Source organism: Sciurus carolinensis, chromosome 8 (genome assembly GCF_902686445.1).
Source record: "Sciurus carolinensis chromosome 8, mSciCar1.2, whole genome shotgun sequence".
Classification (NCBI taxonomy): domain Eukaryota; kingdom Metazoa; phylum Chordata; class Mammalia; order Rodentia; family Sciuridae; genus Sciurus; species Sciurus carolinensis.
Window position 1 is genome coordinate 48,751,166 of NC_062220.1, and position 11,647 is coordinate 48,762,812.

An 11,647-nucleotide genomic window follows, 5' to 3' on the forward strand; every position below is an offset into this window, starting at 1 on the left:
ACCAAGAATCTTATACCCAGCAAAACTTACCTTCAAATTTGACGATGAAATAAAATCATTCCATGATAAACAAAAGCTAAAAGAATTTACAAAAAGAAAGCCAGCATTACAGAACATTCTCAGCAAAATATTTCATGAGGAAGAGATAAAAAACAAAGAAGCAAATCAGCAAAGGGAGGAATTATCCTAAAGGAACTGTCAAATAAAGGAGGAACCAAGATGTGTCAAAAATTTTAAATATGAACCAAATGACTGGGAATACAAATCATATCTCAATAATAACCCTGAATGTTAATGGCCTGAATTCATCAATCAAAAGACATAGACTGGCAGATTGGATTAAAAAGAAAGATCCAACAATATGTTGCCTGCAAGAGACTCACCTCATAGAAAGAGATACCCATAGACTAAAGGTGAAAGGATGGGGAAAAACATACCATGCACATGGACTCAGCAAAAAAGCTGGAGTATCCATCCTCATTTCAGATAATGTGGACTTCAAGCCAATGTTAGTCAGAAGGGATAAAGAAGGACATTTCATACTGCTTAAGGGAAGCATAAATCAGCAAGATATAACAATCATAAACATCTATGCCCCAAACAGTGGCTCATCCATGTATGTTAAACAAATCCTTCTCAATTTTAGAAACCAAATAGACCATAACACAATAATACTAGGTGATTTTAACACGCTTCTTTCACCACTGGATAGATCTTCCAAACAAAAATTGAACAAAGAAACCATAGATCTCAATAACACAATCAATAATTTAGACTTAACAGACATTTATAGAATATACCATCCAACCAAGAGCGAATACACTTTCTTCTCAGCAGCACATGGATCCTTCTCTAAAATAGTCCATATATTATGCCACAAAGCTAATGTCAGCAAATACAAGAAGATAGAGACACTACCTTGTATTCTATCAGATCATAATGAATTGAAGTTACAAATTAATGAAAGATAAAAAACAGAAACTACTCCAACACCTGGAGATTAAACAATATGCTACTATATGATGAATGGATAACAGAAGATATTAGGAAGGAAATTAAAAAATTCTTAGAGGTAAACGAGAACAAAGAAACATCATATCAAAATCTCTGGGACACTATGAAAGCAGTACTTAGAGGAAGATTTATTTCATGGAGCGCATTTAATAAAAGAAGTAAAACTCAAAAAATAAATGACCTAACACTACAGCTCAAAGCCCTAGAAAAAGAAGAACAGACCAACACCAAAAGTAGTAGAAGACAGGAAATAGTTAAACTCAGAGCTGAAATCAACGAAATTGAAACGAAAGAAACAATACAAAAAATTGAAAAAATAAATAGTTGGTTCTTCGAAAAAATAAACAAAATTGATAAACCTTTAGCCACACTAACAAAGAGAAGACGAGAGAAAACCCAAATCACTAAAATTCGGAATGAACAAGGAAATATCACAACAGACACGACTGAAATACAAAACATAATTAGAAGCTATTTTGAAAATCTATACTCCAACAAAATAGAAAATTTCGAAGACATCAACAGATTTCTAGAGACATATGAATTGCCTAAACTGAACGAGGAGGACATACACAATTTAAATAGACCAATTTCAAGTAATGAAATAGAAGAAGTCATCAAAAGCCTTCCAACAAAGAAAAGTCCAGGACCAGATGGGTTCTCAGCCGAGTTCTACAAAACTTTTAAAGAAGAGCTCATTCCAATACTTCTCAAAGTATTCCAGAAAATAGAAGAGGAGGGAACTCTCCCAAACTCATTCTATGAAGCCAATATTACCCTGATTCCTAAACCAGACAGAGACACATCAAGGAAAGAAAATTTCAGTCCAATATCCTTAATGAACATCGACGCAAAAATTCTAAACAAAATTTTAGCAAATCGCATACAAAAACATATTAAAAAGATAGTGCACCATGATCAAGTGGGTTTCATCCCAGGGATGCAAGGTTGGTTTAACATCAGGAAATCAATAAATGTAATTCACTATATCAATAGACTTAAAGTCAAGAATCACATGATTATTTCGATAGATGCAGAAAAAGCATTTGATAAAATACAGCACCTCTTCATGCTCAAAACACTAGAAAAAATAGGGATAGTGGGAACATTCCTTAACATTGTAAAGGCCATCTACGCTAAACCCATGGCTAATATCATTCTAAATGGTGAAAAACTGAAAGCATTCCCTCTAAAAACTGGAACAAGGCAGGGATGCCCTCTTTCACCACTTCTATTCAATATCGTCCTTGAAACTCTAGCCAGAGCAATTAGACAGACCAAAGAAATTAAAGGGATACGAATAGGAAAAGAAGAACTCAAACTATCCCTATTTGCTGATGATATGATGGTATACTTAGAGGAACCAGGAAATTCCACCAGAAAACTTTTAGATCTCATAAGTGAATTCAGTAAAGTAGCGGGATATAAGATCAATGCACATAAATCTAAGGCATTTCTATACATAAGCGATGAATCTTCAGAAAGAGAAATTAGGAAAACTACCCCATTCACAATAGCTTCGAAAAAAATAAAGTATTTGGGAATCAATCTCACAAAAGAGGTGAAAGACCTCTACAATGAGAACTACAGAACACTAAAGAAAGAAATTCAAGAAAACCTTAGAAGATGGAAAGATCTCCCATGTTCTTGGATAGGAAGAATTAATATTGTCAAAATGGCCATACTACCAAAAGTGCTATACAGATTCAATGCAATTCCAATTAAAATCCCAATGATGTACCTTACAGAAATAGAGCAAGAAATTATGAAATTCATCTGGAAGAATAAAAAGCCCAGAATAGCTAAAGCAATCCTTGGCAGAAAAAGTGAAGCAGGGGGTATCGCAATACCAGATCTTCAACTCTACTACAAAGCAATAGTAACAAAAACGGCATGGTATTGGTACCAAAAGAGAAAGGTGGATCAATGGTACAGAATAGAGGACACGGACACAAACCCAAATAAATACAATTTTCTCATACTAGACAAAGGGGCCAAAAATATGCAATGGAGAAAAGATAGCCTCTTCAACAAATGGTGCTGGGAGAATTGGAAATCCATATGCAACAGAATGAAACTAAACCCATATCTCTCACCATGCACGAAACTAAACTCAAAGTGGATTAAGGATCTCGGAATCAGACCAGAGACCCTGCATCTTATAGAAGAAAAAGTAGGTCCAGAGCTTCAACATGTCGGTTTAGGACCAGACTTCCTCAACAGGACTCCCATAGCACAAGAAATAAAAGCAAGAATTAATAACTGGGATAAATTCAAACTAAAAAGCTTTCTCTCAGCAAAGGAAACTATCAGCAATGCGAAGAAAGAGCCTACAGAGTGGGAGAAAATCTTTGCCAATCATACTTCAGATAGAGCGCTAATCTCCAGAATCTATAAAGAACTCAAAAAACTCTACACCAAGAATGTAAATAATCCAATTGACAAATGGGCTAAAGAAATGAATAGACACTTCACAGAAGAAGATATACAAGCAATCAACAAACATATGGAAAAATGTTCAACATCTCTAGTAATAAGAGAAATGCAAATCAAAACCACCCTAAGATTCCATCTCACCCCAATTAGAATGGCGATTATCAAGAATATAAGCAACAACAGGTGTTGGCGAGGATGTGGGGAGAAAGTACACTCTTACATTGCTGGTGGGGCGCAAATTAGTGCAGCCACTCTGGAAAGCAGTGTGGAGATTCCTTAGAAAACTTGGAATGGAACCACCATTTGACCCAGCTATCCCACTCCTTGGCCTATACCCAAAGGACTTAAAATCAGCATACTACAGAGATACAGCCACATCAATGTTCATTGCTGCTCAATTCACCATAACCAGATTGTGGAACCAACCTAGATGCCCTTCAGTTGATGAATGGATAAAGAAACTGTGGCATATATATACAATGGAATATTACTCTGCCATGAAGAATGATAAAATTATGGCATTTGCAGGCAAATGGATGAAACTGGAGAATATCATTCTAAGTGAGATAAGCCAATCTCAAAAAACCAAAGGAAGAATGATATCGCTAATAAGTGGATGATGACACATAATGGGGGGTGGGAAGGGTTAGTGTTGGGGTTGGAGTTGGGTTTAGGGAGGGGGGCAGGAATGGAGGAAGGAAGAACTGTATAGATGGAGGGGATGGGTGGGAGGGGAGGGGGGGAAGGGAAAAAATGGCAGAATGAATCAAACAACATTACCCTATGTAAATTTATGATTACACAAATGGTATGCCTTTACGCCATGTACAGACAGAGAAACAACATGTATCCCATTTGTTTACAATAAAAAAAAAAAATGCTTAAAGTCAGTGGTAAAATATGTTAAAGCCACCACAAACCCTAGATCCAACTTATTCACCAATCAAATTGAATTAGTCACCTCTCTGATGGTGTGAAAAAAGTAGCATACAATTTTTGAAAGCAAATAATATTAATATCTATTTCTACTGATGTCTTTTTTTTAATCAAACCCAGAGGTGCTTAACTACTCAGCCACATCCCCAACTCATTTTTTATTATTTTATTTTGAGACAGGTTCTCGCTAAGTTGGGTAGGGCCTCACTAAGTTGCTGAGGCTGTCCTCAAATTTGCAATCCTCCTTGTCAGCCTCCTGAGCCTCTGGGATTACAGGCATGCACCACCACGCCTGGCTTCTGATGTCTTATACAAAACTGTCAGTGTATAAGGTATAGGCATATAAAAAGTAAGAAAATGAGACACTTGCTCAAGAGACTAAACCGTTAATAAATGGATACCCACAGAATTTTAAAATGATACTATTGACAGGGCCTTTAAAATGATCATGACTAAAATGCTAGTGATTCTAGTAGAAAAGGTTGATGAAATGTGTAAAGAAATGACTAATTATATCAGAAAGATGACACCTTTAATAAAGAACTAAATGGAAATGCTCATAATGAAAAGTGTCATGAGTCCAAAGTGTAAAATGTATAGAGGAAAAGATTAGAAAACTGGAAGACAGTTTAAATAGACAGAACCCCAAGTTAAACTCCAAGATTTTTTAAAATAGTGAACATAACAAAACAATTATTAGTAATTGTAGTCCTAAAAAAAAGAAGAAGAAGAAAAAGAAAGGATGAAGCAAAAGGAATATACAATGAGATAATACTTCAAACTTTATACAAGTAAAAGACATCAACCTATTGGTCCAAAGTGTTCAGCAAAGCAAGCAGGATAAATACGAAGAAAACCATGCCTATGTTTAGCATAATCAAATTCCTCATGATCAAAAGAATAATTCTTAAAAATTGCTAGAGTTCAAAAGACTTATTGCTTACAGGAGGAAAATAATATAAATGATGGCTACCATTTTACTAGAAATAATAAAGTCCAGGTCAAAATGGCCTTTAATGTTTTTAAAGTGTTAAAAGAAAAAAAAAAGACAAAAACTGTCAAATCTAGAATTCTATCTCCAGGGCAAATATCCTTCAACTATGAAAGCCACATAAAGATGTCATCAGATAGCCCAAAGCTAAGATAATTTATCTCCAGTAAACCTACATTTCACAAAGAAAAAAGAATGACAAAAAGAAACGTTATTTAAGCTGATAGAAAAGGATACAAGAAGAAACCAAATTCTTTAGAATTGCATTAAGATCATCAGAAAAAGTAAATCGCTAAGTAAAGGCAAAAGACTTTTGAAACTTCCATTATTATTTTTATGTTTATGTAAATTATGCATTTTTAAAGGATGTGTTTTTTTACTTAAAAAAAAGAGGAACAAAGATTTTTGGAGATTAGAATATATGTAGAAGTTAATTATAATAATCCAAGAAAGAAAGAATATAAAAATGATGTTGTGCTACTACAAGTTTTATAAGGTTCTATGCAGATTGTGAGGTGATGTTATTACTAATATTATTATTATTTAAAGGTAGGCTGTGGTAATTTCATGATGCCTGTTGTAATTTCTAGAGCAACTGATAAAAAATTAAAGAGATATAGCTGAAAAGTCAATGCAAGAGAACTAATGGGATACCCACTCCCCAAAAAACTGTGACATACCAAAAGAAGGCAAGAGAGGAGGGACAGAAAAAGAAGTACAAATGCTACAATCAATATAAGAACAGAATATGAAAGTCATCCACCCTCAATAATTTCATTAATTGTAAATGGACTAACAAATCTAATTACAAGAGCTTAAAAGACTGAATAAGAAAACAAGATTTAACTACCTACTGTTTATAAGAAACAAACTTAGTTATAAAGGTACAGAGGCATTGAAAATAAAAGTATGGAAATATTCTCATGCAAACACTAAGCAGAAGAAAGTTTGTATGGCAATACACATTTCAGACATAGAAAACTTCAAGACAAGAGTATTACTAGAAAGGAAAGAATTTGTTTTATGACAAAGTAAACAATTTGTCAAGAAAACAAATACCAAAAATGTAAGCACTAAATTATAGCAAAGTTTCAAAATACATTCATCAAAGTTGACAAAACTAATGGAAGAAATAGATAAATCCATAAACATAAGTGGAGATTTTTAGCAAACATTTTTCAGTAACTATTAGAATAAGTAAATCAAAAATTCAGCAAAATTTTATATTTCAAAAATATTATCAAGTAACTTGACCCAACTAGCAGTTATAAATTGTGAATTTCGACTGAAGAGTATGCATTCTTTTCAAGTTTACCTGGAACTTTCACTAAGATAGATCATATAGTAGGCCTTAAACAAATTGCAGTAAATATCAAATATCTGTAATCACAAAGAACACATTCTTGTAATACAAAAAGTATTGAATTAGAAATCAATAGATAAATCTAGAAATGCATTTAGAACATAGACATTTCAATATGGATAAAATATATATGTAAATAAATACATATTTGAATAAGTATAAAATATATAAGATAAATAGAATAACTACATAAGTACATATAAATACATAGAAATGCATGTACATAAATACATAGAAATTATAAATATACAGAAAATATTGAACTTAAAGTATACTTTAAGTAAGTATTGAACTTAAAAGTATACTTAAAGTAGTCCATGGCTCAAAAAATATATAGATAAATTATAGAATATATTGGAGTAAATAATATAAAACTCCAACATATAGAAACATGTGGAATATAGCTGAAACAATGCTGAAAGGGAAAGAAAAAGAAAGATGTGTGGGGTATCTCATAAAAATCGGAGGGAGATCACTAGAGGAAAGGAACCACAGGGAGGGATGCAGGAAGGGAAAAGAGAGATACTGGGGAATGATATCGCCCAAATTATATTGTTAAATTGTGTGCTCATATGAATATGTAACAATAAATCACACCGTTGTGTACAATAATATATGCACCACTAAAAAAAAAACTGGAAAAACTTACCAAAAGGAAATAAATACCTTAAAATAACAGATTTTAATTTTTTAATGAAAAAGGTCCAAAATCAATAACCCAAGATTCCACTAGAGGATACTGGAAAGAGAGCAAATTATATGCCAATTAGAAAGAAAATTTTAAGTGGAAACCAGTATTCCAGGAAATTAACAAAATGTAAAGAAAATCAGTCAGACACAATGGTGTATGCTGTAGTCCCAAGTTGAGGTAGGAGGAACTTGAGACTAGCCTGGGTCTAGCATAGCAAGACCTGGATTAAAAAAATATATACAGAACACCAAGAAGGTGAATAATTTTTTAAAAGATAAATCTAGCTAAAATTATCAGGAAAAATAAATTACAAGCCAAAACAAAGACATTGAAATAATGAAATAGGAACAATAAAATAAAATGTGGACAAATATACAGGATGCAGCAAATGGTCGTATTTCAAAAAACCATGTTAAATAAATGAAGACAGGCATGGAAGATACATACTCAGTAATTCCATTCACATGAAGTCCAAGAACAGATAAAAATGTATCGCCAGTGATAGATTCTAGAAAGGCAGGAAGGTGGTGGGGAGAGGCAGAAGTCATTGAAGAGCACGTAGGTAAATTTCTGCTGAACAGGAAATGTTCTGCTTCTCACTGTATGTGCGTGTGTGAATAAGATGTGTGTGTGTTTGCATTTCATGTTAACTGCATCTCAATTTTTAAAACGAAAACTTAAAAGGTAGACCCTCTTTATTTTTATTCTGCACTTTAATTCTTGTATTATAAATACAAGAGAGGTTGAGTCCTTACTTAACATTTTCAGAGATTTGACATTCCTCTTTTGCTTAGCTTTCCCCTAACCTCTTGCCCTACATATGTCTTCTCGAATCCATTATATATGGATTATATATATATATATGTATAATATATTAGATATTAGATTATATATTATATTATACATATGAGTTATGAATTATTTGTATTTTCTGGAATTTTACTCTTCTTAACCTTTCCAAATTCTTATGATCCTTCCCAGTTCTAGTCTCCCTTATGTCTTGCCCACTTATTCTTGACAATATTAATATTAAAATTACTACTCGTAATTGCCATTCATCAAGGATTTTTCATTCTGTACCCTGTGCTATTTTATGTGCTTAATCACTTCTCATAACAACCAGAAGATAGATAATATTATTCCCGCCCTTATTGCAATAAATGAAGGCTCAGAAGCAATCTATAGAGTGTTATACTACCAAAAACAATCATGGCCAGCATTGTCTAAGACTGTGCTCCTATCCTAAGCTTATTATACTGAGGTTAATTTTATTCTTTCTTTGGGTCAGTACCACTTCACACTTAAATATGCTATTTTTTGTTATTACTGTCTCTTAAGGATAAATGCCAAGGCTGTCATTTCTCTTATTCCTCCTTTTAAAATACTTAACATATTTGTAGTCACACAGAGATGAATAATTGCAGATTGAATGAAAATAAAGTTATTGTCTTCAATTCCTCAGTGTTAGATCTTTACAAGTAAATAAACAGCTCAAAAATTATCACTCAAAAAATGGAAATTGTATTTACTTATGACTAAATTGTTGTCAGCACAATCACTTGTCTGACATAACCTGTATATTTTATGCTTTAGTAATGATTGGAACCAATCTCTTTAAGTAGCAACATAAATATAAGAGCATAGTTATTACCTGTAAGAATACTTAGTATTCATCAGAAGTAAAACAAAAACAAGGCTAGGATGTATAGTTAAAATCTTTTAATACAAAATTAAAGCTGAGAGTGTTCCGTTTTACTTTTACGTACCAACTTATAAATATTGCTAGTAATTTGAATGGTCACTTGTCATACATTGGCAACCTCTTTAATATCTAGAGACTAGATATTATAAAATTAGAAGGCTTGTGTCCAATATATGCACAATGTATACAGTACAGCAAAGTTCAATGAAACACACGTTGCAGGGCAATGGGTAAGCTGAAGTTTTTTAGCACACTCTATCCAAGCACCTTTTGCAACTTCTTCCCTCCCACCTCCCTCAACCCAATGAACAAGGAGAACTGTTCACAAGTAGTTTAACAATTCCAAATACAATATTTCCCATCAGTTTTTTTTTTTTTTTTTTTTTTTTTTTTTTTTTTTTTTTTTTTTGCGGTGCTGGGGATTTGAACCCAGGGCCTTGTGCTTGCAAGGCAAGCACTCTACCAACTGAGCTATATCCCCAGCCCTCCCATCAGTTTTTAACAACTATTTACAAAAAGTTTTATTCTATTACTTCTACTTTTAAATATATAAAGCACTTCTAAATACATAGAAGGATGGATATTCTACATAAGAACTTAACCTGATAAATAAAATTGCACACACAGCAATGGTTACTTTCTGAGGTATCTTCTAATGTGATCATTTTATCAAAAGATGCCTTTTCTTCACACATTAACCACACTTTTAAATTAATCAGCTAGTATGACTCAGCGCCCATAAGTTGCAGAAGTATACTTTCAAAAACTTGAAATACAGGAAAGATAACTTCTCAGAAAATAAATAGTTTGTGAAAATCCTTTTTATTCCTGTCTTGCTCATTCAAGTTGTAATGAGAGCAGTTAGCAGCACTTTGGAAGTCTCGCTACCCAGTTCCTGGTGACAATGGAAGCTGGCTTCACACTGATGAGATGAGCACGAATCTTGCTCTGGTCAGGGCTTCCTCTTTATTTGAATTTTTTAGGCATATTTTGATTTCTGATTGAATCTGCCAGGAAATTTAATTGATATTTTAGCACAAATTACCATTTAATTAGTAGCCAGTATGAGTCTTTCATTAAATGAAATGACTAAACATATGTCCTTGCTTAAGGATAATAGTCACCTCAAGTAGTGTTTCCAAAGACAGCAGTCATACTTTTGAAAGATGAGTCAGCTAAAGAAACATCTTTTTCCCCTTATGATTTCATTAATAAATTAGCCAATTCTATTAATCTATTTTTTACATTATTAATGTATTATTAAAAATTAATGTTTTTCTAAAATAGTATGTCATTGCTCTGTCTTGAGATAAATCAGAACAGACTTTGTTAAACCAACTAAAATTCAGTACTCAATAGGTCCACTTTAGCGCTTGGCGCCAAAATAAGCACTTGAGTGCACTGAGTCTTCGATACCAACATCTAGAACTGCCCTGAGTCATGTTGCTTTGTCTTAGATACTTAGAAACTCAAAACTGAAGCTTTTGATAACAGCTGAAATTTGTTCTTCATTTCTACGATCCTTGTATGCACAGTTAGGAGTAACCTGATACCCTACCAAGGCCAGCAGCTTCTTTGGTAATCTACCAATGTATAGCAGAGTTATTAACTCAATGACAAACTAACTGTCTACAAAACAGTAAGTGGAAACAGGTCTGAACTCACTGCTGCTATCTGTACTTGAACATTTCCATCAATGTCAGCAACAACAAAAAACAGATCACTGACATAGGCAATGATCTAGAAAGAAGATTTACTGTCATTTAGATGATGTGATCTAGAAAGGCATGCTACATCTTTTGGTCCTCAGTTTACTTACCTGTAAGACAAAGAGTCTATTGCAGCTGATCACTAGCTCCCTTTTATCTCTAATATTCCTTGTTTTGAAATTGCCTACCTCTTGCTGTTTGGCTGTATTGTCTCCTTCTTAACTTGGGTACACTATGTACAAAGGAAAATGAGAAATAGGACTCCCAAAGAGCTGTGATAGGGAAAAATAATAGTATAAGGTCACTAGCATTAATATTACAACAGCCAACAACAACAAAAAAGAAAACCTACAGAAAAAAGTGTTAAGCTGTACAAAGAGCTACTATTGAGAATTCAGAGTAAGTGAGGTGAAAGTCGGGTAACTCCAGCACAGCAGATACAAAGGCAAGAATCAGAGAGAGAGAGAATGACCAGCAAAAGAAGCTAATGAAGTAATAATTTCCATGTGTTCATCCTAAAGTAAAGGGGGGAAGTAAAGTCATTCACTTCATGTTCTGCCATCTGAGATAATTACAAACAAATGCACAGAAAACAATAATCATTTAAATCAAAACCCGCACATAATGTGGAAAATCTTTTTCTAGTTTAATAGGTATGTACTGTCAGTTAGGGAACTTTTTTTTTTGCCAATGTTTAAGAATTTGCTTAAACATCTGACAGAGGCAATCTCTAAAAAAATTTTCACCTCTTTTTTCTTTTCATTTTTTACTTATCTCATTTTCAGGTAATTAGAAGTTAACTGGG